Source organism: Zeus faber (assembly GCF_960531495.2).
Source record: "Zeus faber genome assembly, chromosome: 15".
NCBI classification, from domain to species: domain Eukaryota; kingdom Metazoa; phylum Chordata; class Actinopteri; order Zeiformes; family Zeidae; genus Zeus; species Zeus faber.
Genome location: NC_137194.1, coordinates 3,316,514 through 3,324,534, shown reverse-complemented (window position 1 = coordinate 3,324,534; position 8,021 = coordinate 3,316,514). Strand labels below are relative to the sequence as shown.

At 46.4% G+C, this 8,021-nt stretch overlaps 1 long non-coding RNA gene across 1 annotated transcript in view; it reads right to left on the bottom strand.

Annotated features, from left to right (window-relative positions):
- Positions 1-6,845: 6,845 nt before the first annotated feature.
- LOC307241674 overlaps positions 6,846-8,021 on the bottom strand; it is a 1,351-nt gene continuing 175 nt past the window's right edge. The window contains exon 2 of the long non-coding RNA XR_013844563.1: positions 6,846-8,021. This exon is cut by the window's right edge and continues 64 nt beyond it. This is a non-coding gene — a long non-coding RNA (uncharacterized lncRNA).

The window sequence follows — 8,021 nt, the reverse complement described above, 5'->3', positions numbered from 1 at the left end:
CTGGCTTCATGCTGCGTTAGGGTTGGGTAGGGATGGGCTGGGGTTGGGCTGGGGTTAGGGCTGTTTAGGAAAACGTGGCCGCCGGCAGCCAACCTCAATTGTACAAACTGCAAAACGTACGGTATCCTCACGGTTTAGAGCCAAACGAGACGTTGTTCGGTTGCCGATGTGTTCCGCCACGTTCCCATGAAGTCAGATCTGCAAGCAGCTGCGTCCTGCCAAGCGGTTGCCTTCAGACTCCTGCAGGAGGCGCTGTCCGCTGTCCACCAGCCATCGGATCTGTCCACTCACAACTGTGCTCGCACCAGGCTCTAGTGATCTCGCCTCCTGCAGGACGTTCCTCGTCTTCCTCTCCCTCCGTTCTGATGTCATTTCACTACATGCGTCTCTGCTCGTATTTGCCAAATAAACATCTTGAGTCTCCCCATCTGCTCTGCTCCTCCGTCCCTCTGGTCGTCCAGGAGCTGAGTCTGGTGTTCGTGTCACAGCTGTGTCCTCCACTCTAACAGGAAGTAGCCGCTGGCGCGTGTTCCCTTCTGCTCGTATGCGTGTTCATCCTCTCCACATGTTACTCTGAGCGTCTAGGCCTAAAGAACCCTAACCCTGGTAGGACCATGTTTGAACACTCTGCTCTATAATTCATCATCAAACATCAGTCCAGGTGCTGCTAACGTCAGGTCAGCTCTTTAAACAGGAAGTCAGTGTGTACATGGTATAATATATGCATGTTTTCAGTCATGACTTTGAGATTTTTTTTAATGTGCTATTATTTTCCCTCCAGTGAATTACATTGTTGGAATCAATCAGAGTTTAAAGGTTTCACAGTGAGGACGAGGAAATACCACAAGAGACAAAAAGAGACGTTTAGCTCATTAAATATGTGGGATTCCAAATGACAGAACAGTTGTCAACTGAGAGATTCAGAAAGAGGTCAAATAGAGGAGGTGCCTGAACCCAAGGAGCAGCCGTCACTGCTGCCGGAAACCATGACGGACAAACTGCATCAGAAGCTCCGCAACAGCGATGGACGGACAGAGACCTCTGTGAAGTCCCAGCTCAAACTGGACGTGATGGGGCCCAATGGGGCCTGTCGTTTGGAAACCTGTGGTGTCCAAGTGGAGACACATCAACCCGGAGCCCTGAGCAAATGGTACAAAGAGATGTGATCTGCTGAACATCACCCTGTTCCCTACATCCAGACAGGTTTTCATTTACAGAACACCAAAGGATTCATTCAACTCGATGTCTGATGCCAACATGGTATGAGTTGGAGTCTTTGGGACCAGTATTTTCTCTGCATGGTCGTATAACAGCCAAGGACTTATGAAGCCATTTGACCTGACAATGTGAACCCTAGTGTGCAAACCCGGTTCCCTCATGATGTTCCATATTCTCCAGGATACCTGGACCTCCTAGTCACCTGCTCTGAACATCACTACACCTTCATGGAAGTTCTGCAGGGAAAAAGGTGAAGAAGGCTTCTACCTCCTCCATCCCTTCAAGAACGGGAGGCTTTTCTTCTCCAAGGTCCCAGTTCAGGATGTAGTGCGGCATTTTGAGAAGAAGCCAGGTGTCGCCGAGGTGGAGGCGGAGCTACTTATTACATCTTTGACATTGATGTATTGCTGGTGTCTTCTACACATCTTCCCGCAGTAGATAAACATCTTCGGTAGCAGTTTGTGGTTGGGTGTCGGAGGGTGTGGTTGCCCTGATTGGTTATCCCTGTTGTGTAAGTGTCACGCGTTTTGGAGCGCTTGGTGTCCCGTGCACGTGGCTTGGTATGTGAGTGTTATTGTGACACCAGGCCTGACCAAACATCAAGCTCAGGTTACTGTTGATTTCTGTCTACCTCTCCTTCTCCCTCCCTCCCTCCCTCCCTCCCTCCTTCTCCCTCCCTCCCTCCCTCCCTCCTTCTCCCTCCCGCTCTCTATTTATTGTTTTGTAATTCCTGTCGTTCTGTCATGTGATCTGATTGGTTTCAGTGACAAGACTGGGTTTGGTTTCCTGGTAGACAGAGGGTACATACAGTGTATCCACCTGCAGGACGACTGTGTACGGTCACCAGATACCTTGCTCGTGTACGTGTGTTTCAGGAGTACTGTGATACATCGGCACCGGTACTGTGGGAGTACTCTTTCATATATTTATACTGCTTCTACATGCAAAACCTCTAAAAGTTGTTTTTTTTCAAGATTGATCCAAGATGTTGTAAACCACCATTGACAGAAAGAAAGTCATCCCAACAGAGTGGTCAGTGGTTAAAATCTACGAGGTGAATGTCTTGTAGAAAAACAGGATGTTGCTGTGATGGCAGAGAGCGTAGTGGTAGGAAGTGGAATCAGGGAGATGGAGGTCAGAGGTGGAGAAGGAAACTCATTTTCTCTGTTCAAGTTCGTCGACCTGATTACGAAGGTGCTTTTCAGAACGACATGTTTGCTGAAGCCCCGAGGCTCTTGTCGCTCCCTATCATGTAATTGGCTGCTCCAGGGTTCCAGCGGAGGTTGTCGTCAGCTCAGGGGCCAATGAATTGTTTTGTTCACGTCAGAGTTGAAAGCCTGCAGCAACACATAAGTTATAAAACTTATATTACACAATTTATACAATTATTTAACAGTAAGCATGGGTGTCCAACACTGACAGCGTCCACACACAAACATGTCCGGAGGCCGATCCTAGAAGCTGCAGCTTCAGTCTCATTACTTGAGACGGTCAGGAAGGTTCTCGCTCTCTGTCCAGTTTGTCTCCAGTATTGTTAGGGTGTGGTTGTGGTGGTTCGGGGCCCCAGACCAGTGATGAGATGTTCAGCTCTTTTTTGAGATCCGTCTCTTGACAGGTCACGCGGAGTCATTCCATTTCTGACGCTGGGTTTGTTTGATTCGTTTGGTGAAACGAACGGTTAGCGAGGGAGCTACACACCCTTCATGCCGAGTCGTACTGAACCAACACTTCCTTCGTGACTCCGGACCCCCGACTTTTAAGAGGTTTGTTCATCGTTGCTTCATCAGGACAATGTTGACCAGTTCTTCTCTTAATATGTTTGTTTAATTCCTGCACTACTGGTCAGCTGCTCCACCAGGTGGTCAGCTCTCTCCCCAGTGGTCAGCTCTCCACCCAGTGGTTATTGCTGCACCTGAGGGTCAGCGCTCGACCCAGTGGGCAGCTCTTCACCCGGTGGTCCGCTTCACTTCCCTAAGCAGCCAGTTCCTTGGCTGCTTGGTGAAACCCCCCAGTATGGGTGGCAGGGTCCAGGTCTGGTTTCAGCTGGTCTCCATGACAGATGAAGGAGTTTACTTAGTTTGTTTTTTAACTATTAACTGGGAGCAGGACTTTATCTCTGCTAATCACCAGGAAACAGGAAGTCTTGACTCTGTTGGCACAGACCTGCAGACAACTACAGAGGTTTCCTCTGCTCCGAAGATGTGACCAGGGGTCAGTCAGCTGATCCTCCGCCCAGAGAGGAGGTGGAGATTTGCCCAAAGAAGGCCCAGCAAGCTGGTGAACTTGGTAGTGAACAATGTTAGCAATGTTTCAGCTGTTTGTGCCCCGTCCACCACCACGCATGACCACTCCAGATCACTTGCGTTGGAGTCTGACGTGCACGTGGCTTGATGGGCAGGTGGGTGAAAAAGGAAAGAGATACTGGGATCTAGATGCCACGCCCACCTTGGGTTGCAATTCAAAAACCTGAAACTCAAACTGTGGGATGTTCAAGAAGATTCTTCAGCATGAAGTCCTTGGACTCTCACAAGGATGATGACGATGATCATGACGACGTCAACGATAATGACGATGATGAAGGCAATGACAATGATGACGATAATGATGATGAAGATGACGATGACGATGATGATGATGATGACAAACTGTAGCTCAACTTGTTGGATGTCAGGCTTCTGTGGAGGCACACTGATGTTGTGTGGGCTGAAGATCCTCCAACTAAAGACCCTCCAACTGAAGATCCTCCAGCTGAAAACCCTCCAGCTGAAGACCCTCCAACTGAAGAGCCTCCAGTTGAATACCCTCCAACTGAAGACCCTCCAGCTGAAGTTCCTCCAACTGTACATACATGTTTTATAAAGGTGGAATTATTTTGGACTTTAAAAGTGCGGACAACACAACATAATGTAGAGTCTATCAATAACATCAGTCTCAGAAAATCTGAAAATCTGTCACCAACCTCAATGGACTTCATCACGTCATCAGCTTCTTCCGTTGTAACAGCGGGCGTATCGTGGGTCTCCTCCGGTGGTTCTCGAAAATATTCTGTTTCATCGTCACATTCAAGTTGAAATCCGCTGTTTGAAATGTTCTCCAAGTCCGGGAGAATATCAGATTCATCGTCGCTGTCGGAGAACTGACTATCATCGCAGAAAATGTCCAGTACGTGCTACTTACACTGATTTGGATCTATCGCACTGGTCACATTAAGTAAGGTCCGCGATATGATTTAGATCTTCCGCCACCCGCTTCTCCTCATCCATAACAACAAGGAGATGTTTACGGAAGTGACATCAGTCACGTCAGGATTTCTTCTTTTATCGTATATGTTGGTACATGCCCCCTCCACGTCTCCATGTGTATAAAAGTAGTAATATTACTGTCAAAAAGGTTTCACATTGTGACTTCACATCACATGGAATATGGAGGAATGATCTTCACCTGGGCGCTCCCTTTAAAGGAAACCATCGCGCTGCGTTGTTCAGCTTGTCTCCCCATGTAATCCAACGGCAATATTTAACTCTGTGGTTTAACATTCTTCCTTTTCCTTCAAGAAAGGTTTTTCATTTGGCTGCTCCTGGCAATTTTAGAAATGCGTGACGGGTGGTGGGGCTTGTGTGTCCTTTTGCGTCCCATGGGGGGGTAAAACATGTACAGTACATGTTTTACCATGTACATGTTGTTGTTTGTTTCTATGTTTATGTTTTTCCATGTACACGTTGTTTGTTTCTCTGTTTATGTTTTTCCATGTACATGTTGTTGTTTGTTTCTATGTTTATGTTTTTCCATGTACATGTTGTTGTTTGTTTCTATGTTTATGTTTTTCCATCTACACGTTGTTGTTTGTTTCTCTGTTTATGTTTTTCCATGTACATGTTGTTTGTTTCTATGTTTATGTTTTTCCATGTACACGTTGTTGTTTGTTTCTATGTTTTTTTGTCTCACCGTGGTGCTTCTCCCTCTTGGATTAGTAATGATGATCAGTTGTTTAAAGATCAAAACATGGTAAGATGGTTTTCCAAAGAGGGGGTTGGTGGTGGTGGTGGTGGTGTGCTCTGCTCCTCCCACAGGTCGCACACAGGAAAGAGTAATTGCAGCAGTGGTTGATGATTAAAGAATGAATAAAGAGTTTCATTGCAGGTGGAGAAGTTGAACTCCACCTGCAACTAACTCTGTCCTGGATGCAATGGAACAAATACTCTGTGTTGTACGTCCTGCACGCTGACAGTACATGGTAAAAAAATAAAGAAGACCCTCCATCTCTCTCTTCTATGTTAAGTGATCTATCTCCACCCAAACCAGTTATAACTAGTGCAACTGAATCCAAACCAGTTGAGGTTACAGATCAGTTCTGTATCTTGACAGCTCCACCCCCCCCCCCCTCTCTCTCGCGCACACACACACACACACACACATATACACACACACACACACACGCACACACACATACACACATATACACACATACACACACACACACACGCATTGACTTTCAAAAGGAGGCCTTTCAGCAAACACATGCATTCAAACAATCATATGCATGGACACACACACACACACACCTCTATTAGGTCAGTGATCTACCTTCAGCAGTCTCGCAGTTTCTTATCACGCAAACTCTCTTTCTCTCTTTCTCTCTCTCTCTCTCTCAAGGCCCTTTCCCACTCCACCAAAAACCGACTAACACCTGCAAACACCTTCAGTGAGAATGGTCAACCCCCGGGTTTTAACTCCAGTCATCACAGGTATTTATCGGCTCCAGCTCCAATCTGCCATCACTGCCACACTGTTTACAGTAAAAACACAGAGTTTACAATCAAAACACGCTGTTTACAATAAAACACACAATTTATAATATAAACCCACTGTTTTCAATAAAAACTATTTTTACAATAAAAACACTGTTTACAATAAAATCACAGTTTTACAATAAAAACACAAATTTTACAATATAAATACACTGTTTACAATAAAAACACTGTTTACAATATGAACACAATTTTTACAATAAAAACACGCTGTCCACAATAAAAACACGCTATTTACAATACAAACACTGTTTACAATAAAAACAACGTTTTATCTGTTGTGTTTGGCATCTGTTTTGGTTTCCTGGAGCGATCTCTGCGATAAAAATTTGGGAGATTTACGACAAATGTTTAAATGGGAAAGCATTGGGAGAGAAGGGTAAAATTATGGGAGAAACTGGGTAAAATGGACAGGTTGACAGGTAAGGTTTATACCCAGTGTAAATCCAGTGTAAATCCAGTTGAAACCAGTTTCAGAGAGTTGACATAAGTGATAATAAAACTAATAATTACAACACTTAATAGAAAAGGGTTTTATCTTCAGATCTGATCTAAATAAATGTAAACATCAATATGAGCATGAATATTTACATAAACATTCATATTCATATTAATATGAATACTAAAATTCAGGACATCAGCGATATTTTAACAGTTTCTCTGTCACATTCCTCTCCTCTCCTCTTGTTTATTCATTCCGTCCGTCCGTTCTTCTCCTCCTTCTCCTTTGCTTTCTTCTCTTTCTTCCTTTTAAAGACTTTGGTTTGTGTTTGAATTCTCTCCGTTCTGTCGGAGCAACTCATTCATGATGCATGAGTGTTAAATAATAAACTGCAGGTCGCTGCACTAACCTTAGTCACTACTGTCTGAGAGAGGAAGGGAGGGAGGGAGGGACAGATAGAGGTAGGGATAGATGAGGGATAGAGGAAGAAATGGAGTGATGGAGAGAGAAATGAGGGGATAGATTGGCAGAGAGAGGGAGGGATGGATGAGGGATGGAAGGAAAGAGGGATGGAGGGATGGAGTTAGGGATAGATGGAGGGATAGAGGGAGAAATTGAGTGATGGGGAGAGAAGGGGAGGGATGGATGGAGGGAGAGAGGGAGGGAGGGATGGAACGATGGATTAGGGAGGGAAGGATAGAGGGATAGGGGGATGGAGGAAGGGATGGAGGTAGGGATAGATGGAAGGTGTGGTGTGGGGATGGTGTGGTTGAGCAGTCACAGCTGACCTGGATCCAGGTGATTGGGATCAGGGTGGCTGCATACCTGTTGCTCATTGGTGGGTGTAATGAGCAGCAGGTAAAAGCCCCGCCCCCACACTCACTCAGGAGAGGAGCCCTGTCATCCCTCCCTCCAGCAATCCATCCATCCCTTTCTCCATCCATCCATCCATCCCTTTCTCCATCCATCCATCCATCCCTTTCTCCATCCATCCATCCATCCATCCGTCCATCCCTCTGTCCATCCATCCATCATCCATCCCTCCATTCCTCCATTTCCCCCTCTTTGCCTCCATCTATCCCTTTCTCCATCCATCCATCCTTCCATCCTACATCCAATCCATCCATCCAACCTTCAGGTTCCTCCAGTTTCCTCCAGTTTCCTCCAGGATCTTCCATGTTCCTCCAGGATCCTCCAGGTTCCTCCAGTTTCCTCCAGGATCCTCCAGGTTCCTCCAGGATGCTCCAGGTCTTCCATGTTCCTCCAGGTTCCTCCAGTTTCCTCCAGGACCCTCCAGGTTCCTCCAGGATCCTCCAGGATCCTCCACTTTTGTCCAGGATCCTTCAGGTTCTTCCAGGATCCTCCAAGATCCTCCAGGATCCTCCAGGTTCCTCCAGGTTCCTCCAGGATCCTTGGGTTCCTCCAGGTTCCTCTGGGGTCCTCCAGTTTCCTCCAGGATCCTCCAGGTTCCTCCAGGGTCTTCCAGGATCCTCCAGGTTGCTCCAGGTTCCTCCAGGATCCTTCAGGTTCCTCCAGGATCCTCCAGGTTCCTC